General features: G+C 40.7%; 1 protein-coding gene across 1 annotated transcript in view; it reads right to left on the bottom strand.

The window, feature by feature from the left end:
• Positions 1 to 23713, bottom strand: part of SLC14A2 (solute carrier family 14 member 2) — a 466908-nt gene extending 443195 nt beyond the window's left edge. Inside the window, exon 1 of the mRNA XM_035270925.3 lies at positions 23667 to 23713. The gene's annotated coding sequence lies outside the window, so the exon portion shown is untranslated. The remainder of the gene's footprint in view (positions 1 to 23666) is intronic.
• Positions 23714 to 23955: the final 242 nt, after the last annotated feature.

Here is a 23955-nt window from a genome sequence, read left to right as displayed (position 1 = left end):
TTGATCCATTTTTCCTAAGTATGACTCAAAACTCCTAATACATTTACCAACAAAACCGTCTTGTTTGGAAACTTTTCTCTCTATAAGGAACAACTAATCTCTGTTCTGATATGCCATGTGTTTCTACTCTCAGGGAAACCCTAGTTTCCTAATTTCAGATCCTTGTGAGCACCCATGTGATCATTCCTTGGGATGGGAGATGGGGCTGCTGGTTCTGGGGTCACAGAGATCTGATTTCAAATCCAAGATGGGTGAACACAGACCAGTCTTTTAACTTCTATGAGCCTGCTTCTTCATCTGTAAAATGGTCATGAAAATGGCTGAGAAGACTATTGTTAGGATTAATTACGGTAACGTTTGTGAAGCACTTGGCACACTTGCAAGCTCTCACTCACAGTAAGCAATAATAAATGTGACTATTCTTCATTATCTCTCATGCCTCTATTCAGCCTTCCCTCACTGAGCACCCACTGAATGTGCCTGGCCTCATGCTAGGCCAGGAATCCATTGCAGAGTAATTACTACAAATGAATATTAAATTTAGCTCTTAGCTTCCCGGCTGCCAAGGCCCAAAGGGCCAAATTAATTATTGCTAAGGTTTTTTCAGAGCTCCAGTTTTTTCAATCCTACGATACTTATACAAGGAGCTCAGTACAAAAAGGTTTAAGCTCAAAAGGAATGGCTATCTCATTATGGACTTTCAGATACTGAGATAATCAGATGAGGTTGACATCTCAATACTTAGCTCAATAGGCCAAACTTGGGGTAGCACAAACCAGCTCATGTACACAATACCCCATGCTTCTCTGCACTTCCAACATAGCCTAAAAATACATAAACTAAATATACAGGTGACTTGTTGCAACATCTCACTCTTTGAAAATAGGATTTGTCTTTCTGGCAGATAAGAACATGTAGGTTTAGGCTAATCGAGCTGTGACCCTAACTATAAATTACTTCTTTACAATTTTAGATACATTGCTTAAAAAATGAATTCACATGGCTAAGACGCATGTATGCATTCATTTATCCTGATGTTGAGTCATTCACATTAATAAGAAAGACACAGGGCCCCATCTCACCGTATGCCAGCAGTCACTTTACTGGACTCAAGGTAGAAGAATCAAAGTAATTGCTCCATAAAGTAAAGCATTTAGTAATAACCTAAACTCCAAAAGCCCTTTAATTTTCTGATTCATATCTTTAATCAATTTGCAACATGGAGCAATTGAGTTTTCCCTCTAGTTTCCCAATTGTTTGCTCAAAAGGGCTGCTCCACCGCCTTTGATTGACGTGACATTATTGCATTTATATTGACTTTTACGGCAGTTTTTACAACATTTGAGGTGCATAAGTTACATGAAAATGTAGCACAGGAACATTTCAAGATGAAAGTAAGCCATAAAGAGTGCCGGGCTGTAATGTCTACAATTTACGGTGTGAGAAAATTACAAATGGAGTAGAGCAAACTGGGCCCAGGCTTAGCGTCGTCTGCTTCCAAACCCCCAGGAATTATTCAAGCCACCTCCCCCAGAACCAGGACCAGAAAAAAGCCAAAATCATCTGGCTGCTTTTGGCTTTGTTGTGCAGTGAGGCACTCCGAAACACTGTCCTAGGCATGCAGAATGCGTAAGCTTTCAGTTTCAAGGTTGTGAAAGGAGAGTTTTGGGAGAAGGTGCTGATGGGGCAAGATTGTTTTGAAAATCAAGTAAGTCCGCAAAGGCTGAGAAGAGGTCAGAGGACTGCTTGAAGATGGTAGCTACCGCTGCCAGCCTCTTTTCAGGCTGTACCTCGGTCTTCACCACTCACTTCCTACCAGGGACCCCACGCGAAGCAGAAGCAGATAGAAGGTGGTTTCTTATCTACCAAGGGCCTTTTGTTTCCATTGTCCTCTCTCACTCAGATGACTCCACCTAATTCAGTGCCTCAGCATCTCTTATCTAACTGGCCTCTAAATCTTCATTCTCGCTCCTCTTACATTCAGTCTTCCTGTCCTCACCAGAGATATTTTTCTAAGACAGCAGCCAAAGCACGTTACTCCTTTTCTGAAAACAAGTCCAGTGGCTTCCCGATTCTTCGAATGAAGTTCCTAGTCCTTTACTCAGTGGCCAAGGACCACCCCACTGCAGTACCAACTCATCACCCAAGGGTTGCTGCCTCTATTGCAGCCATGCCAGTGGAGTAACCGTTCAGCATGTTTTATCTTTGGTGTCCACACCTTTCCTTTTCCTGTGGCTCATTACTCCTCCTGTAGTTCATTATTCCTCCACTTACTTAAAGGTTCTCAGAGGCTAGGAGCAGGTCTCTAGTGCCAGATTCCCTGGGTTGAAGCTGAGTGTTACCACTTTCTCCCTCTGCCTAGGAAAATTACTTAACTTTTCTGTGCCTCAGTTTCCTCATCTGTAAAATGGGTATAGTAGCAGTATTTAGATCATAGAAGATCTAAAAGGGGATGTTTCAGTATAAAGGTTTCTCAAAAAACTAAAGATAGAATTACCATGTAATCCAGCAATCACATATATACTGAACATCCTATCCAGGGAAAAGGAAATTGGTATATTGAGAAGATATTTGCACTCTTATGTTTATTGTAGCACTACTCACAATACCCAAGACATGGAATCAACCTAATTGTCCGCTGATGAATGAGGAAAGAAAATGTGGTATGATACACAATTAAACGTTGTTCGGCCATAGAAAAGAATCAAATCCTGTCATTTGTGACAGCATGGATGGTCCTGGAGGACATGATGGTAAGTAAAATAAACCTCACTGGATTGTTACAAGGATTCATTCATTCACTCTATGTAAAGATCCTCAGTTAGAACCTGGCAGTGCAAGGGCTATTTAAATGTTAGCCCCTATTTGAGTATTAGATTTTGCATTTTGTTTTTCTATAATAACCTTCCCATGTTCTCTACTAATTAAAATTCAATCCTTCAATGATTAGCAAAAAAGTTCCCTCTCCAGTGAAGCCATCTTAGAGTTTTCCATCAGAATAAGGCACCCTCCTTTGCCATCTCCACCCTTCACATGTGTTTTTGAACTTTTATTGATACTCTACAGCATGTGTCTCTGCCCTGACGGGCATGGTTTTCAGCAGCAGCAGCAGGAACACAGCAGGCACCTTGCACAGAGCATCAGCCTAGCTTGCCCTCCTCACCCTTGAGGAGTGCCACCTCAGGGATCCTGCCCTGGGTTGCATAAACACACGCAGTGAAAAGTTCATTTATGTTACCTTATCTCTAGTTAGTCTTGACACATGGCAAACAAAGCTCAATGTTCCTGGGAAAATTCACATAAATAAAGCTACCAAAATCTTCCCCTAGACCAGCCCTAATACACCTATATAGGTCTCTGTTCCAACAGATGGACAGTAGTAGTGGGATTGGAATGGAGGCCTAGAAAGAGTTGGTTTGTCTGTGACACTACCTGGGGGATCCTGGACTGGCTTGTAGTTCCCTCCTTATGTGGGTGGATCTGGGGAGGAGCCGCCCTAGAACCTAAAGAGTGGATTCACTAGCAGGCGTTACTCTAGAAAGGGAAGAAAGAAGTCGAAGCCCTGGTGGGAAATTTTCTTTCAACATGCAGCCCTTTTTTCATATATACTTCTTTTCTTTTTATCTTACATATACTCATTGAAGATACCTTCATATGCCAATGGTGTTTTAATTTTATTTTTTCTGATAGTGTTGTTAATGCTTCTTTGTCTTCTGACCTGGGCTATAAGGTCTCTGAGGACCTTGCCTTTCAGGTATTAATTTTTGAGTAGTTTGTTTTTAAAATAAAAAACAAACAAACAAAATTACATCTAACCTGACTGTTAATACAATGTAAAATTAGAATACATACAACTAATAGCAATGTTGGCGGGGGTGCCTCTTTCTACCCCCACCGACATTGCCATTAGTTGTATGTGTGTTTCCTAAAATTCCCCAATTTTTTTAGTTATTTCTATTATCTTTTATTATCTACCTACCTACCTGCCTACTCACATCTGTTTATCTACATTTATAATATATGCATACAATCTCAAACATGTACACATACGTTTATAAAAATAAAATCGTTGCTCTAAAGATGTTTTTCCCCATTGAATGCTACACAGTGGTCATCTTTTCCAAGTCACCTGTGTCTACTCATTTCTGTTACTGGCTGCATTCCTAGAAGTAGAGTGACAGGGCCATGAAGCATGAGCATGTGGGAACAGCAATCCCCCAAAATCCTCAACAGTGTGCTGCCATCTCACCTTTGCCTCTTGCTTTCTGCACTCTATCCAGTCTCCCAGGTTTGCAGAGACCAGACTGTTTCTTAAACAGAGTCTGCCCTTTCATTTTGTGCCTTATTAGTCTTTATTCACCTTCCTTCACGCTCAGTGTCCCATAGAGTGCTGTGTACATGGCAAGTGCTCAATAAAAGCCGGTTATAAGAATGAATGGGCATGCCGGAAGCCCGATATAATACTACCCAATCAAGACCATAACCATCTGCTAGGCAGACAGCACATGTAACTCAGGGACTTTCTGTATTGCTTTCAGGAAGTTACTGAGCTTTTTTTGTTTCCTCAGTTTACAATTCATCCAATAAGTCTAGAGATATTGGCTTGTCTCCCCGGAGACCTTGGGTGGAATCTGGTATTTCAAAGTGCTTAATGGTGCTGTTCAGTAAATAAAAGATGTCATTAATATGCATGAAGCTATTTCATCAAGAGGCCAACAGAGCACATTTAAAAGCTATCTTCAAGGGAAAAGAACTAAACTCCCATTATCATGCATACTACCAACCACAATGGAAGTCTGTGGGAGCCAGGACGATGCACTCCCAGGGGCCCTGCAGACTCTGCTGAAACCTTAAGGTGCTCTGGGTCTTACTGTTAGCCTCTTAGGAAGGGTCTGGAGAAGGAGACTCATCTTTTACCTCCAGAATCCCACAAGCAAGACAAGAGTTCTCAGCATTTCAGAACTGTGCCTAAGGGCCCTAAGATGATGCATCTAATGGTTTCCAAGAACTATCCCTAAAAATATAAAAAATTAGATGGGAAACAACCAACGCTTGGGCAGGAAAAAACCTCAGGAGGATTTATGATTTGCCACCACTCCAAGGTCACATGTCCACTCAGAGGCATGAGGAATGGGGAATGTAGTTAAGGCAGAGTCATTAGGAGTGAATCCAGTGTGCTATGCCTACTAGAGAACTAACAAGGGGCTAGAAAGGAAAACTGCGTGCTGGGATCTGCATGGCCATGTGACCTCGGGCAACATCCTCCAACTGTTTACCTAGAACCTATACCTCACCTCATCTGTAGGTAACCAGGGATACTCTCCTGGGGATCCTGGATGTTCATATAAGCAAGGGGTCTAGTGTTTTCCTCCTGAGGCTTATTTAGTTATCCAGGAAGTTCTGCCAAATGGGCTAATTTTCATTTCAAATATCAGAAGAGAGAGAATTTGGGGCCCTCATGTGTTTATTAGTGAGTTCCCAGTTGATCTGCCTTTGTTTCTATTGTCACCAGGTGAAAATAGCCATATACCACATAGTATTCTCTGTTCTTTCTATGGCTGAACTGATGCCTTTTCTGGTCTACATTCTGCTATTGGCTGTAATGGATCTCCTCGCTGGTGACCTCCTAGTTACAGCTGTCAGTGGTTACACTCATATGCCCAGCAGCACAAGTTCTAAGCCCTCCCCCAAGACTTCCAGGCCCCAGGGTTGAGACCAGACCAATAGCTTCAGCTGTTTAAAGTTATTTCCCACCCATAGACATCAGCTGACTCCCCTAAACTATCATAGAAGATCTAAAAGGGGATGTTTCAGCATAAAGCTTCCTCAGAAAACCAAAAATAAAGCTGCCATATAATCCAGCAATCCCACTACTGGGTATATATCCAAAGGAAAGGAAGCCACAATGTTTAAGAGAGATATGCACTTCTGCGTTTATTGTAGCACTATTCGTAATAGCTAAGATATGGAATCAGGATAAGTGTCCATTGATGAATGAAGGACAAAGCATGTGTGTGTATATACTTTTTTTCCATTGTGCAATACACACACACACACACACACACACACACACAATTCATTCATAAAACAAATGAAATCTTGTCATTTGCAGCAACATGGATGAGGTTGAAGAACATTATATTAAGTGAAATAAGCCAGGGATAGAAACACAAATATCACATGTTCTCAGTCATATAATGGGGACCAAACAAATTGATCTCATAGAAAGTAGAGAGTAGAATGGTGGCTGCCAGAGAGTAGAAAGGTAGAGAGGAGAAGGGAATAGACAGAGGTTGGTTAAAGGATACAAAATTACAGCCAGATAGGAGGAATAAATTCTAGTGTTCTATAGTACCGTACGGTGACCGTAGTTACAATTTATTACATATTTTCAGACAGCTAGAAGACATGATTTTTAATTTTCCCAACACTAAGATATAAATGTTTGAAATGATGGATATTCTAATTACCTTGATTTGATCATTGCATATATTGAAAATATATTGTTGGAATGCTACTTGTTCAAGGTAAAAGCATGTTTCCTCTACAGCCTGTGGAATTGTGAGTCAGTTAAACATCTTTTCTCATCAACTACCCAGTCTTAGGTAGTTCTTTCCAGCAGTGTGAGAATGGACTAATACACTTCCCTTTATGCTCCCATAGCTTCGACCCTGGTTCATTCACTCATTTTGCTTTTCTTTTTTTTTTTTTACTATTACAATGGACTCTTAGTTGTAATCCTTTAGCTTGGTTCTCAAGGCATTATATGAAAGGCTTCCAACTTCATTAGTTGCTTCTTCCCAAAGTAGCCTGTGTTTCTTCTTTATTAACACTTTTCACACACGTACTTATTTATTTGAAGAATTGTTCTCATCACCACACTATAAACACTCCAGGAGGGCAGCAGGGGAACTCGTAACACTTACAGATGCTCAGTAACTACTCATTGAATGAACTACCAAATTCCTCATATACACTGCATAGCATAACATAACTGAAGTGTGTGCCATTCTCCAAACATAAGCCCCAACTTGCCTGCACTATTATTGATCATGCTATTTGCATATGATCATATTAGGAAAATATGTCATAGATGGTATGAAGACAATTGGGCATAATTTGAGTGTTTAATGATGAGAAAGGAATGATCAGAGTATCCTGACTGGAGACAAGGAAGAGTTTTCAGGATTATAAGCCGTGAGAAAATACTAGCTTAATCATCAAGATACCAAGATGGGATGGGTGTAGTGGTTCACACCTGTAATCACAGCACTTCCCACTTGGGAGGCCAAAGCAAGAAGATTGCTTGAGGCCAGGAGTTCAAGACCTGCCTGGACAACATAGCAAGAGCCTCCAGGAGTTCAAGACCTGCCTATCTCTACAAAAAAGTAAAATAATTAGCCAGGCGTGGTGATGCACACTAGCAGTCTCAGGTACTCAGGAGTCTGAGGTGGGAGGATAGCTTGAGTCCAGGATGTCAACTCTGCAGTGAGCTATGATTGCACCACCACACTCCAGCCTGGGTGACATAGCAAGACTCTGTCTCAAACTAAATAACTAAAAATAAAAACAATATCAAGATGTTGTTATTCCTGAGTTATCCACTGTGACTTTAAACAAGTTACTCAGCTCCTCTGTGCATCAATTTCTTACCATGCAAAGCCTGGATAGCAATGCCCTTCTATTCTAGGAGGCTGGTAACATAACGCAAAACACTCTAGACTTCAGCACTCCTGCCAGTACACTTTTTTTGTTGTTGTTATTCTTGTTAAAGATTTAACATAATTGAAACCTGGGCTCAAAAAAATATTTTTTTCTGCCTGAGGTATTAACTCAAAAGAACATGATATTTCAATAATTTGTACAAATAATATTAAGCATTGATGTTCTGGAAGACAACTACCAGCTCTTTGGAACTCTCCTGCAGTCTTCCTTTCCTCATACTCTACAATTGGATTCAGTTCAACATTTCTTAAAAGCATTTTTACGCCAACCCTTGCAAGGAATACTTAGGGGAAAAAAGAAGATCTGCCTTCAAGGACCTTGTGGTACACAGAATACCCACATTCCAATCTCCAGAACCTATTAATATGTTGCATTAGATGGATAAAGAAACTTTGCAGATGTGATTAAATTAAGGGCCTTTAGATGGGGTGATTTTTCTGGATTAACCAGTCTGGGTGGGCACAATCTGATTTCACAGCTCCTTCATAGAAACCCTTTCCTGGCTGTGACCAGAGAAAGAGGCATGAAGATGGAAGAACAGATAGATGCAATGTCACTGTCCTTGAAAATGGAAGACAGGGCACACAGGCTGAGTAATGCAGGTGGTCTAGAAGCTGGAAAAAGCAAGATAATGGACACTCCCTTAGACGCCCCCCAAAGCAGTGCCAATACCTTGATATTAGCCCAGCAAGGCCCATGGTCAGCTTCTGCCTCACAGAACTTTACAATAATACCTTTGGGGTGTTTAAGCAACCAAGCCTGTGGTAATTTTTTATTGGCAGCAATAGAAAACTAATACAGACCTCATGAAGTAACAAAGGAGGAACAAAGACAGAAGTCACAACAATTGAATGGCATCTGGGATGAATTCTGCAAGAGTGGGATCAGCCAACAATATTAATGACGATGATGGCAATAACCCTCAAATAGAGCTTACCATGCACCAAGCCCCATCTTAAGCCATATACAGACTAATTTATGTAATGCTTGATATATTTTATTGTTGACCCTATTTTACAGATGGAAACTGAGGCCTGAGAATATTAATTGACTTGCCCAAGGCTATGTAGCAAGCATGTGCCAGTCCAGGATTTGAATCCAAGCAGTCTAGCTTTGGCACTTATGCTTTTAATCATGTTCACTTCACAGGGCAAAGAGTTGCACCTGGGAACCCAGAAGCAACCTCCCAGGTTAAATAGGGTTGCTTGACCTTAAACTGCTAAGTAGGATTTTGAGTCAAGAGACCATTGAGACCATTATGTGGCTAAAGTAACATGAACAATGTCATAGGAACACCTCTGCGGTTGGGGAAAGATGAGTTTGAGCTGACACCACGCAGAATGCAGGAGGGTATGCCAGTAGTTGCAAGTAGGAAAATTGGCTTCAAAACAATCATGTAGGTCTGACCATGCTAGGCACTCAGGTTCTAATCTGTAGGTAGATAGAAAGTTTCAGAGTAAAGAAGTAACACAGCAAAACTCATTTAGCTCTCACCTGACCTATCAAGAAAGCAAGAGTGGGAATGCAGTGGGAGAGGGCTTTTTTTGTTTGTTTGTTTGTAGAAAGTGATTTATTTAAAGAGAGAGAGAAACAGAAGAAGGAGAGAAAAAGAAACAGCTAACTCTTACACTGAGTGAGAGAATCCCAAAAGATGGAATCCAGGAGAGGAAAGCAGCTCCCAGGCGAGTGTGTTAGGGAATAGAGAGAGATAGAGTTTAAGAGGATAAGACAGGCTTCCATGGGAGAGTGCAGAAGGGGACTACAGAGGGAAAATCCAGGAGAAAGATCTGTTTGTTTTTTGTTTTTTGTAAGCCTATGAGAATAATTGCCATCTTAACTTGCAGGTAATCTATATCTATAACTATTATCTACTTGACAAATTCTGCTTCTTTTCCTCAACATTTAACCTCTTAGTTATTGTCTCTGACTTCTGGCCCTCTGGAAGGCAGGACCTGGCTTCAATCTGCATGTATTCCCAGCACGGACTACAGAGCCTAAATCAGCACAGGGCCTTACTAGAAAAGAATTCAGTAAATACATGAAGACTTGAGTCATATGTTCTTGAACGTATTTTATTGAGGATGTGTGCCTTGTCTGCTTTCAGAAAAGACTACAGGCCAATAATTCACAGTACAAAATAGGGAAACATACACATGGTAAACAGTTTTTTAAAAGTTGGAGAGGGTCTTTGGATACCATATTTGGCAGTTTCCATGATTTCTTCTCCGGGACAGATGGCAATATTTGTGGGGGATGTGTGTGCTGGGGAAGGCCCTGGAAAACACTGGTGGTGGAACTGGGCCAATGCTTAGTCACATGACAGGAGTTTGGGTGTTAAAGGAGAGGGGCTTGAGAAGCATGAGGTTCAGGCCAGATAGCTAGAGCCTTCGCCATAGCACTGGAGCCTCCCAAAGCCTCTGTCAAGGTCCTAAGCTTATAGTGTTGAACACGATTAGCTTTCTTAAGGAAAATGGTGATGAGTGGCATTTTACATTAGTATATGATGAGAGTGAAAGACAATCTGATGCCAGGGAACAGTTCGAGAGAGGACCTTGTGGAGACACCTTAAACTTTGGGTTTTCCTGCAGGTTAGTAAAGGAAGTTTCCCCTGTCCCATAATAGAAAAAAGAAGAGGGAAGGCCCAGAGATCCCTATGAAGAAATCTCCTATAAAGAGGGACACTGACCTGCATCCTGAGTTCCTGGCAGTCAAGTCACCTGGGCATGACCTCTGTGTCACCCAGAGACTACAATAGCCATAGAGAGTCCAGTCTGGAAGAACACAAGAGCCAAAGCAGGCCTCCCATGGTGACAGTGGGCCTCACCTGGGGAGAAGGGCATTGCACATCAAGGCAGGGTGAAGAGAGGATTGACCATATATTTACTAAGACTCATCCTCCTCTTCTAGAAACACTGTCACAGCAATTTGACCATATATTCTTTTCCAATGACCCTAAATATTTCCTCGTTTTAACCAAAATAAAATTCAACTTTCGTGAAAATGTTGTAATAGTAATAAATCATCCCCTATCCTGTCACCTAACACAACAGCTATTGTCATTGTCTCTTAATCCCTTTAATCAATGGCAGATTCTTTCTTGTCTTATGGAAAGAACATTGCCAATGGCAATGAGAAAATGGAAGTAGAAAAGGAAGAATTAATCTATTATCAATTTAAAGTGATACAATCCACTTTAAATGAAACACAAAGGATCTCTTTATATATGAACTTAAAATCTTTTTTCCTGCAATGAAATTCAGCTCCAAGCCTTGGGATAAGTACTTTGAAATTTAGCAAATTAAAGTCACTAACACATGTATCTTGTTAAAGAAAGGAGCAAGAGAATGAGGCTGACAGGAGTGTGGAAACAACAGTACATGCCTATAAAGATGAAGCTTGGCTTTCTGCATTGGTACGTACATTGCATCACAGTCTAAGTCCCAGTTGGCTTTCCAATTTATTCTCCCACCAGTTCTCCACATTAACCCCAGTCCAGACCCAGAAGTGCTTCACCATTTGTCATAGTCTCAATGTGGCCTCTCCAACAGTCAGGTGTTGCTAATGTGATGGTGTTAAAAGGTGGGGCCTTTACAAGAGATTAGGCCAGGAGCTCCTCAGTCATTAATGGGATTGAGAACCAAATAAAAGACGCTTCTTTTGGCTAGCTTGCCCTCTGCCTTCTGCTATCTGATAATGAAGCAAGAAGGGTCTCACCAGACCAAATGCTAGTGCCTTGAGCTTGGACTTCCCATCCTTCAGAATTGTGAGAAATAAATTTCTGTTCTTTGTAAATCACCCAGTCTGTGGTGTTCTTTTATAATAGCACAAATGGACTGAGATACTATCGTCATACTTGCAACTTTTGCCTTTAGCATTTTCTCCTTTTTGACCATCCAATGCCCATCAGCCATTCCTGTCCTTCCACTGCAGGGCATGGAGAGACAAATTTCTGCTTTCTTCAGGCTGCTTTTCAGCTTGAGAGGCTAGTGTGTGTCTTTCTCACCAGTAAGACAGAAGTCTGATTTTGCTGGGGAAAGAAAGGCATTTTCTTTCCTGCTAGAAGATGACAGACACCAATCTTTCTACTTTCCTTCTTCTTGCCTTGAATACAGATGTGATATCTGGAGGTGCACAGCCTTCTTGTGAGAAGTTGCTGACCATGAGAGAAAGGACACAAGAACAGCCTCTGTCACTGAGCTGTTGAATATGTGCCAGCTGCTGCCCACCTCTGGAATCTTATTAGGAGTAGAAAATGAACTATTCATTTATGTGACAATTAGTCCAGTTGTTATTACTTGCAATCAAAACTATTCTTAACTGATAGAACTACTCTCATCAGCCTTCCCTAACCAGAGGCAATGTCCATAATGGATACAAACTTGAGTTCTCCAAGCCAATCAGTTTTGAATCCCAGGTCTGTCACTTACTAGCTGTATGAACTTGGGAAAGCTACCTAATTTCCACAACTTTGTTTTACTCATCCAAAATATAGGAATAACAGTGTGATGTGCTCATATAAATACCAAATGAGATAATTCACATAAAATGCTTAAAACACTGGCTGGCAGATCAGTGTGAAATAACACTGGTTTTCCTAGTAGAGGTGGTTCTATCATCCCCCAGCACCCACTGAAGACCAAGATTTCTGAAGATTTCCGGTCTCCCATAGCCGGTCCCGCACACACAGCCCTCAAAGCCCCATGTTCTGACTCTGTAGTGTGAAGTGTGAATTCATAGCCATCATCCCACCTATCTGTCCTGACCTGCCTCTTGTGGGCCTCCAATCTGGTGCCTGATTGGCCATGATAAGCTTTCACGGTTGCTATTCTTACTCCCACAGCTGATTTGGGGCTTCATCCCGTTCTGCCTATCAGTTTTTTAAAGGGAGGACTAGTAGCAGAGAGATGGGAAGAAGAGTGTTATGAGACCATTTCCCATCTCCCTGCCTCCCAGCAGCCTATAGTGGGGCAGCCGAGAGGCTCTGGCTGTTGCCATGGCAGTGGGCTCTAGGACACCGCATGGCAGCCTCTTGGTTTCCCTCGCACTTAAAGAATGGGAAAAATAAATTGTTCAAAGAGTCTCTTTCCCCCTTGGGAACTAAGGATTATGCTGAAACTTTATTATTACTTTAAATAAATAAATCACTCTCTTGAAGCCAATGAAAACATGCTCTTATTAAATTTTTTAAAGAAGGAAAGGAATTGGGGGAGAATAAAATCAAAGGTGCCCAAATGGATTGAAGTGGCTTCTCAGAAGCTGATGTAATAGCAATTTGTATGTATATTGTGCTTCTCATCAAAGAGCATTTCACAAGGACCTGTTTCCCTGGAGTTGCCCCACAGAGCTCAACTTCAGCTCAGAAGAGTCTAGAGCCCTGAAGGTCTCACTGCTTCCAAAGCCCCACCTCAGGGCTCTGGCCAAGGCAATTGACCTCCTGACTTGACCTCAGAGGTCTGGCTGAGTCTCAGAGCCCTTAAGGGAGCTAGGAGAGGGCATGTGTGTCCCCACTGGTCAATGGGAAAGAGATCTACCTCCCACATAAGTACTCCTTGGGGTGATTAGCCATGGAAGCCTAGCCAGCAGAGGGGGTCTGTGTACCTCCCACCAACACACACACTATGAAAACTAACCACTGGAAAGAAGAGCCTGTTTGAGATTGAGTTTCCTCCCTGACTATCCATTAGCAGAAACCAGAATTTCTGACAATGTTTGGTTTTCCGTAATTATTTCTGACATTCAGGCCAGTAATAAAGAACATTTTTTTCCCTTGTGTTCTAGGTGGGTGACCACACACACAGACACATACACATATGCATCTATCAAGGGATCCTCTTTATTTGTCTCTCTCCTTTTCTCCATTGTGCTTGATACATGACCCTTGGTAGGCTGTTTCCCTTCCTGAGCTTCAATCATTATGACCTCTCACATGCAGTGATTATGAGCTCCCTGCAATCAGAGACAAGAGCCTAAGTCCCAGTTCCATCAGTTACCATCTTGTGACCTTGGGTGGGTCAGTGAACCTCCCTAAGCAATATTCTCCTCATTTGAAATAATACAAACCCCATCTTACAAGGCTGCTGGAAGGGTTAAATGAAATAACTACAAAGCCTTAGCATAGAGAACCTGGCATGTAGTCCTGTTGGCCATGATGATTCATGGTGATGAGTATGAAGGTCAAGATGGCAGCACTGACACCCTCCTCATGTAGTGTTAGTCTTGATGGGCTGGCTGTGGCCCTGAACAGAACTGAGTGGGAAGGAAAGGGTTTTCTGTGGCCTTGACTGAGTATCATTGGGGAGTGCAGGCACTGAGAAAGGGAGGGCACTGTCCAAGCCCCATAAATGGCTGTTTTATTTGAGTAGGACTAACTTCTAGGGAAGTTGATCCCATCAGACGAATAATAAGTATTAAACAAAGGAATAAACATGGCCTGGAATACTTAGCATTCCTGGAAATAGATAGTATGCAGTGATATCAGAGGGGCAGCTGGTGATCTTTGCAGGCCTGAATGCCTTCTCCTTGAATAAGCTTTTCTCTTTTCCAATTCTGCCTTCTTGTTCATACCTCATCCAGCTGGTAACCAATCCCCATTCTCTACAACCTCCCTCCTTATCTTTGCCTATATTAACCACAGTCATCCTCAACATCCAGTTGAAATCCTACTTGTTCTGTCAAGCTTTTCTCACCACTCTTCTCCAAATGCCCCTCTCCTTCCTCTGAGCCCTTGAAACAGAACTGACTGTACTTCCCACATGTCAGTCTCAGTATGGTGACCTGGCACTAATATTCCATTGTTCACATTTAAGCCCTGATGATTAGCCTGCAATTCTTCATGGACAGGACTCATGCCAAATGCAGAATTTTGCATTCCAAAACTGAGGTCAGCACTGAGGCCAGATGGAGCTGGTAACCAGTGTTCAAGCAACATACTCATACTTTTTTGGACAGAAAGATAAGTAGTAACTAATTGACCTGGTAGGATCCTAAACATTCATACTGTCCAAATTCATTTGCAATAAACAATTAAACTGAGAACCAAAGAGAAGAAGTTTCTAGACCAAAGTCACAGTTAATGTCTTATCCCAGACTAGTATTTCTCTACTCAAACTAAGGGAAATGTTAAACTCTATAAGAGAACCAAACCAAATTAAGCTCTCCATCTTCTCTCTTTGTATCTTAATGGAATTCTGAGCTTTGTTGTTTCATTGAGAAAACAGCCCAAAATGTATGCTCAGTTTTGATCCACCATGGGTCTTCCAACTTTTGCTTACTTTGAGAAGGTGTACTCTCCAACTTCAACTTTTATATTTCATGCCACTATCATGAAACTCCTATAGCTCTCCTAAAACTTCTACATAAGCCTTTGCCTACCTTTCCCATGCCTTACTTTACATGGCTAGGCTTCTTCTCCTTGGGCTAGCTTGAAGACCCTTTCCTGTGGGAAGTCTCTGCTGACCTCTACACACTCCAAGATTCTGTTGGATGCTCCCACCAAGGGCTGTCCTAAAACCCTTTGCATGGTTTCTGAAGGTTATGTGAGAACTCTATTCAGGGTGCTTCTTACGTTGCATTTAAACTTTCCTGCTGACTTAATGGTCTTTGACCCCCAGAAGACACATTGAGTATCTGTATGGGTCACACTTATTCTGGTGGTAAGCTTGTCTGGGAGAACTCCTCTTCCTTGCATCCTGCTCATTCTTGAAATACGTTTCAGATGAGGGCTGCTATTTGGATTACACCCTGCCGCCTTGGTGGCAGTGACTGATCTGGTGGTGAGTACCGGCTGGTTCTGGGCCAATTGAAGTGTCTCACTCCCATGCCATACTGGCCCGTAGGAGACCACCGGATGCAAGATAGGCCAATCAGAGGCTTTCCCCTGGACTTTTCTAACACAAACTGGGAGGAGGGCACTTCTTTTTATCTTGAATAATGCAATAAGGATGTGAGGCCAGAGGTTCTGGAAGCCATAAACTGTTCTGGAATAATGAAGCAGACTGAAAGAAGGGAGCAAAGACAACACCCTATTTAGAGGATGAGAATCTTGACCACGTTTGATTTCTCATTTTCCTAGTCCAGCTGTACCCCTTGCACTTAGACAGTTTGATCAAATAATCCTGTTACAGACTGAACTGTGCCCTCACCTTACAAATTCGTATGTTGAAGCCTGAACCCCCAAAATCTCAGAATGTGACTGTAGTTGGAGATAGGGCTCTTAAAGAGGTGATTCAATTGAAATAAGACTGTTAGGATGATGGTCCCTAATCCAATATGACTGATGTCCTTACAAGAAGAGGAAGCTTGGGCACATAGAGACTCCAGGAATGCACATACACAGAGAAAAGTCCATGTGAGGACATTGTGAGGAGGTGCCCTCTGTAAACCGAAAAGAGAGGGCTCAGGAGAAACCAGTTTTGCCAACATCTTGATCTTGGCCCTCCAGCCTCCAGAATGAAAAGAAAATAAATACCTATTGCTGAAGCTACCTAGTCTATGGTATTTTGTTATGGTAGCTCTAGCAAATATAGATCCTAACATTTCCCTTTCCGGTTCAAATTAGTTCAGGATCAGTCTCTAAGTCTTGCAATCAAAGGGTACGAGTGCAGGATGTCAAATGCCTTCAGCTAATATAATGGTGATTTGTATCCTACTAAATGACTTCTTACCCTGTCCACAGGTCCAATGCCTGTGACAACGGAAAGATAGACATCTTCCCTGCAGACTCATTTAGGGACCCAGGTCAAGCTTAAAATAGGTAAGTTTAAAACCCTGCCTCAGTTTGATGAATTAGTGGCTGCCCAAAATTTTTTGTTTACTAAACATCTTTTCCCCTTAAAAGAACCCAGAAACCCAGGACTAAGTAATGACAAAACTGACCTTGGTCTGTGTATAATAAAGGCCTGATAACTCTGATCACAAAAACCACTTGGCATTTCCTTCTAGTGGGTGTTTACTTCAGACAGACTCTCCTGCAAGATAAGCCCAGTGAAGGTGGCCACTTGGCTAAGACCAGGTGATTTGGTTTAAACAGGACTGGATGACAGTTCCTTCCAGGGCCATTTTTCCAACTTCCAAATCAGCTACTTGCTTACTATCAGGAATGGGTACTTCCTAGCTCTATTAGGAATAACTTTACCTGGTAGAGAGCAATACTATTTTTTTCTTCTAATAATGTTATCTAAGTTAGACTCCCATTCATTTACCAGATGGCTACTGCATACCTACTATCTATCAGCAAGGTAGCATGGCCACCTTAACTTCCTACAGAAAATCTGTCATTGAGCTAAGATTCAGAGTCTTAACCCTCTGCAAGTATTGGCCATGTGCAGTACTTCCTAGACCTTAAATAGCTTCCTGGTCTATTTACATTTGATTTTGTTTGTTGGTTGTTTTTCCTCCTCTGCAGTCTTTTTCTATCACTGCTCACTCATCCATTCTATTGCAAGGATTCTTCCCTTCCTAAAATATGGTTTCTGCATGTATTTTTCTACCTCCCTGTTCCTCAATAACCCTGGTGTTTGTTTAAAAGTAAACTAAAAGTATTTACTTAGAAAAATTTGAAAAATACAGGTGAAAGGCAAACAGTAAGAAATTTACTAAGTTATGAAAAGTCCTTGGTAACTGGTATTTCAGGCTTTTAGAAGCGTGAAAACAAGGACTTCTTTTTTAAGCTATTTTTGCTATTTTGCAAATCTGTCTTTCTCCATGAGTCTCATATACCCCTGAATATTTTACCCACGGCACTGATAACCATTCGCCTTCCACCTCCTCTTACTCTCTAGATTCTACCACTTGAGGACAGATCCCATGGTTAACGATCAGTTTCCTTTGTGGTGAATATGCTGCTAACAAGGGACTTACCTGCCTTCAGTTATTACTTGCTCCGTAGAGCAAAAGACTATAGGAAAAATTTTATTTACATAGCGTTTTAAACAAATTTGTATAAAAACATTGCTATACATCTTTCACAAAAAGTGTTTACTACATTGATTTTTCTATGTTCTTTATGCAGACAAAGTAAATTCTTCAGTTTAAAGGATTTCAAAATGAATACTATGAATTACCTCGCTATGAATCTAACTAACTTTGTCCTAACGATGGGAAAAACTGAGGCAAATTTATTTGTCTGTAGATCACAATCCACTCGAGTCAGCACTCTGAGGGGACTCACTTATACATTTTCTTTTTTCAGATGTCTTGACTTTTGTTATCTTCCTAAAGATTTTACCCTGTTTTAATCCAGCATATTTCAAAGTATTACCAGAATAACAACTAAAAAATAATTCTGAGTTCGGATGTGTTTGGAAAATGCTGAGTAAAGTCAATTAGGCATTTTTTTTTTAAAGCAGCAAAACTTCTCAGAGATTTAATACATGTGGACCAAGAGGACCTGCAAGGGCTGCTACCGAAAGCTACACTCACAAATCGATTTGACCTTCATACTGCTTTTGTGCAGGGCATCTTTTTAGGACCAGCAGTCTGAGGAACTCGTGTTCCTCCAGCTAGTGGTTGATGTCACTAGCCACTTCAAAGATTTGCAGAAGAAAGAAAGCTTAAAGACATAAAATTAAAAAAAGTTTTGTTTTCTTTTAAAAATCCGAGCTATTACTCTACTTGACCTCAGAACTACTATTTATTGCCTCAGAGGAGATACTATTTCTGGTTGGTACCACATGGCATATATTTTTAGGAAGGTCCATATTCAAGCTCTTAAGCCAAACAGTCATCTATTTCACAATATAAGGTGAATCAAGTCACCAAAAATACCGACATGGATATAGATGCCCATTGGACAGTAACAAGCATTTTATCTTCCATATGACCTTGAGGTGAGAGAGAAACAAAATGGGGCCTATGCATACAATAGGATATTACTCAGCCTTAAAAAGGAAGTAAATTCTGATATATGCTACAACAGGGAAGAAATTTAAAGATGTTTTGCTAAGCCAAATAAGGTAGAACAAAAGAAAAAAGATTTTATGATTCCACTTATGTAAGTACTTAGAATCAAATTTATAGAGACATAAATAATGGTGGCTGGCAGGGGCTAAGGGAAGGGGTGAGGAGTTACTATCTAATGACTGTAGAGTTTCATTTTGGGGAGATGAAGTTCTGGAGGCAGATAGGCAATGGCTGTACAACAATGTAAATGTACTTAATGTCCATGAACTGTGTACACTCAAAGATGATTAAAATGGTCAATTTTATGTTATTTATGTTTTACTACAATAAAACGAGCACCTGGAGGTGACCACCTTATGGAAATTCCACAGATCAGAGGGGTGAACACAAAGGAGAATCTGAATAACTGGTTTTTGAAGAACATTTAAGGCAAATCTCTCTCTGGATATCTTTTCTGAAAATATTCTTCTGTGATACAGGAGGTAAAGCAACACAGAACCTTTGAAATGGAGAGCTAAGAGAAAAATAATTTTAACACTCTAAGTTTTTAGCAGGTTAACTTTGGAATATAATGACAGACCAACCATATATAAGCACAGGGCTGGAAAACAGTACAGGCAGAAAGACAAAATACAAAACATTGCTATTCCAATCCTCAGGTAATTTATAATCTTACAGGAAAACACGTCCATGAGTAACTTGGTGATAATGAAGACTGTGCTAAATGTGCATGAGTTATAAATATAGAGCTCTAGGCGTGTGGGGGAGCAAGATATGAAGTCTGATTGAGAACCCTTTCCCTCTTCTTCTCTATGCTAATTCATGAGGTCCAAATGAAGGTCCACTGCCTATAAGAAGCCATTTCTCATTGTTCTAACCCACTGTGGCTACTATAATCACATTCATAACTACATGGAGACATGTTCTTCTTATTCAATGGTTTTTGGTAGATGTTGTAATTTGGCATATATATTACATATTATATAATATGCAGCATGTATGTGTAATATATGTATATAGTATATAATAGATGTGTAACTTGGCTTATATAAACATATATAAATATCCATATTTATGTATTTTAATGTTCTCTCCATGTTTGGTTAGAGGCATCTGTTGCTTTGGGCATGATTAAGATTATTAAAATAGGAGTGCAAGAAAAAGGAGGAATATTGGGTTTTAAATCTATAGAGACAAAGAAGGTTATGAAAGTCAAGCTTGGTCAAGAGAAAAGGGCTTTTTGAAATTCCAAAATGTCCCCTTTCCAGATCAGAAGCAAAGCCTGGCGACTCGGTGTTAGACTATTACCCTAACTTAGAGTGTAGAGAATAGACAAGAAGGGAAGTTCTCACCAGAAAGGAAGATAAGAGGGCTTTACCAGGTAAGGAGGAGGAAACTTTTGTGGGGATGTCCCCAGATAAGAAAACAGTTTGATTCTCTGAGAATCAAAGACCCTAGCCTTCTTGGGCCTTGGCCAAAGGTGGGAAGTGAGTTGACTGAAACATTGGACTAGACAAAATGAGGTCTTCCAGAACACCCAGGACTGCTGCTTGGCCCCTCTGTGTCCAAGATAGCTGGACGTCTCAGATAGGTGGGTCACAGTGAGAGCTCTGAGTACACATGATGTGTGAATTGCATGCAGGGGTGCCATGAGTTCCCATATACCCCAGATTGTGAGGTAGGGAACACAGGGGTGCTGAGATTCTGTAACACTGGGTTAGATGAGAAGAATAAAAAATACAGGGGCCTCTCCAACATGGGATTCAGATGTGAGCACCAATACAACACCCCCAGAAAATAGATGAGATTAGCCATAGCAGGCAGAAGCCAGCACTAAGTATTCAGGAATCAGACCAGACCGGCCTCACTCTGGTGGCCAGCAGTAAAGACAGCCCACAGGCACTCCCTCATCCTAGAAAATATGGCTTTGCCTACACACATCAACATCTTGGGAAGGGACCTAGAGATGCTTCTTGCAAAAGGGAAAACTACCCTGATTGAACATTTACACTTGAGATTCACTAAATATTTGCCCAAATTTGACCAAATCACACTTGAAAAACTATTTTAAAATAAAAAATATTGAATTGGCTTGAATTGGAACACTTACATCTACTCTACTATTATTAGTAGAAGTGAGGATACAAGTTATGGGGGGGGAGTTTATGTTTTCATTTTCTGACCCATTAACTTAGAGTATGTGAGTGTTCATTCCTTTTCACATGTTTGACACAACAAGCAGGCTGGAGTTTCCTGGAGATTTGTGGAATACTTCATGTATGTACTCAATAGGTGTCCCTAAATGTATGCTGTATGAAGAAACAAAAAGAAGAAAGTCTGGATTTCGTTTCTTTCCTGCCGCTCATTCCACCAAAGCCAAAATAAATTATAAAACAGAGAGACAAAGAAAAAAATACCATTATAGAAATCACAGAGAGAGTTCTGTAAAAAGAACTGGTACTGGGAAAGTCATAGGGCTTAGTCCTTAGAATATTAATAATCATAACCACAGACAGTCTTCCTGCAAAGCTTTCTGTCAATAAGCTGAGGCAAATATCTATCTGGACCAGCGAAGTCCCACAGAAGTAATAAGCAAAGTTTTCAATCTTCAAAAATGTTTGAGCATCTCTCTCTTATGGAGGAAAAACCCTAGAACTTCTCATAAATGGATATTTCCCTTGGGGTACTAATATCCTCTCCAGGGTCAAACTTGACTTCTTATGATACGATGAAGCAACATTCACAAGGAAGTTATGCTTTTTTTCCCCTTTCCTATTTTTTAATCTTAAAATTCATTTAACCTTAAGAAGCCATTGAACATACATTTCTTTTACTAGGGCTTTCAATAAAGGAAAAACTAGGGCAAATTTTAGACAAAGCAAAAGACAGTCTTAAAAGTTGACTAGGCCACAGAAATCTAAATGACGAAGTTAACAGAGCTGACTTTTCCTTGGTGTGCAAGACAGGCGTGCAAGGCTATTAACAATAGAACTCAGCACAAAGCTCTGTGGAAAGCAGGTGAATATTGATTCTTAGTCTTAAACTCATGAATGATTTATAAGGCAATTGTGTTTAAAGATACAGGCATTGTTTTTTTCTTTTCCTGGCACAATGGTTTTTAGAAACTCACTATATTCAGTATCCCATAAAAAGAGTCTACTCATCTATAAGTCACTCAAATTTCATCTCATTCCTACAGCCTCCCCTGACCATCTAGTCCTCACCAATCACTCCCTTCTCTAAACTCCAAGAGTATTTATTGCCTGTAGTACTCACTGGACATGAGCTATTAGGTATCTCCTTTTCACTCTTCTTTTTTTTTTCTTTCTTTTTAAACAGACATGATCCAATAGATAATAAAACACTCTAGGGTAGGGGTCACATTACATTTCTCTTATTATTCCCAGCACCTAGCCTGGAGCATGATCCACAGACCTAAGTGTTTCAATAAAGGTTTGTTGCTAATGATGATATGCTGTAGAGACATCTGAAACATAATCTGGATAAACACAATACCGGAAAAGTGCAAATCATCATCTAACAAACATGCAAGCCAAGAAATCAATATGAGAGAGCTGTCTGAGAAGCAAGTGAAAGACACAGCAATACCCTCTTCCCTGCCCCAACATCTAACATGGTGATGGATTAGGCTACACAAAATTATCGATAAAGACCAACACAGTCACAGTGATTTCTAAGCAGTAGCAAAAAATATTAGATACAAAACATAACATTACAACAAAGGCAGCAGAACTGTGAGGCCATGGTGGAATAGCAGATACATTCATCTGATGAGGAATCTCTCTGCAAAGTAATTTCAAGCATAATGAAAGCACAGTGCTTTCCTTTCCTCCTTCTCTATCTTCCCAACCCAGAGACTGAGATTCTGATTTCCTTCAAGATATACAGAATGCACGTCACTTGCCCCTTAAACAAAGAAGAAGGAAGGCAAACTTGCGCATTCAACTGTTGCCAAAACAAACCCAAGCCTTTCAAATGTGTTAAGTTCTCATGATATGAGTCAGGTTGAGTAAATTTATACAATTCCCATTTACGTACACAAAAAGAACAAAACAATCTACTTATTTCTTGTCTGAATTCCTGTCTTCTTCAGTAAGGTTTGACTTATTAAAGTAGCAGCAGAAGTTTAGGCCAAATCTACCCAGCAATGAACCTCATCTTGCCTATCCCTGCCACTCTTGTGTACCCTTCCCCTACCTGCACCCTTCCTTTTATCCTGGCAGGTGGGGAATGCTTATGCAGACAGCTCCGCCATTTCTACTTAGCATATAGGTAACATTTTCAGCACTAGCACTGGTCTGACAAATGTGAAGCAATAATAAAATCAATCAGTTCAGATGTCCCTGGGTCCTGGCAGAGATCTGGGGCAGATGACGGGAGAGCGAGAATCATAGGTTTATACTTTCCCTCCACAACTTGGATATGCCTTATGGTTACATAAACAGCCTGAACAGGATAATATAACTGGTCACTCCATTGGAATATTGGGAAGGATTTGACTGGTTTTTAATAGCATTTACTAGTTATTTGAACGAATCCACCAATCAATTAGGTTTGAACCAGTACATTTACTCTTCATCTCATCCACTTCCATGTTGCTCAGTCACCTTGAACATTTTGAATGGGATAAAGAACTTGCAAAACTAATTAGCCATATAGACACAGGCTGTAATGGTCTCCATTTTCTCCACTATTATTGCTTTTGGTATATAAAATCTACTAGTTAAAAAAATGAAAATTGAATACCATGGGGTAATCTAGGTACAGTAGTAACAATTCCTAAAACCAGCTTGGCTTCCTTCATGGCTAAAGGATGACCAATACCATCTCATCTCTTTGAAACAATTAACTGGTGGCATCTTTTGGTGGGTCAATATTCTCATTAAAAGAAATAATGTATCTTTTCCCTGAAAAAAAATTCCTAAGTTTAGTGAATTTAGAAAGCCACATAATTACAGTATACATAGTTTTCCTTCTAGATCCTGAAGACATGGACTTAGAAATGATGCAGGGTAACTCACAGTCATTTAGGTCCTGGTGGCACAATGGAGGTGCTGCAAGCCTTTTCCTTGTCTGTAGGTAGAGGCGCGAATATTTCAATGAGATATATTCCGGTCCAGAAACACCCAGGATGAAAACTGGAAAGGTTCTGCAAAGAAATACAGAGAAGCTCTTTCAGCAAGATCGTTTTTTAGGACGATGGAGGCAGCCTACAAAATGGTGAGTTGGAGCAATGGCTGGACCCAGCTAAGGAGGCACTATGGGGCAGAAAGTTGGATCCCCCACTAGATGGCGCCAGGACACATCTGT

Source organism: Callithrix jacchus, chromosome 13 (assembly GCF_049354715.1).
Source record: "Callithrix jacchus isolate 240 chromosome 13, calJac240_pri, whole genome shotgun sequence".
Classification (NCBI taxonomy): Eukaryota; Metazoa; Chordata; class Mammalia; order Primates; family Cebidae; genus Callithrix; species Callithrix jacchus.
The sequence above is the reverse complement of the archived record's forward strand: the minus strand, read 5'-3'. Positions and strand labels throughout refer to the sequence as shown.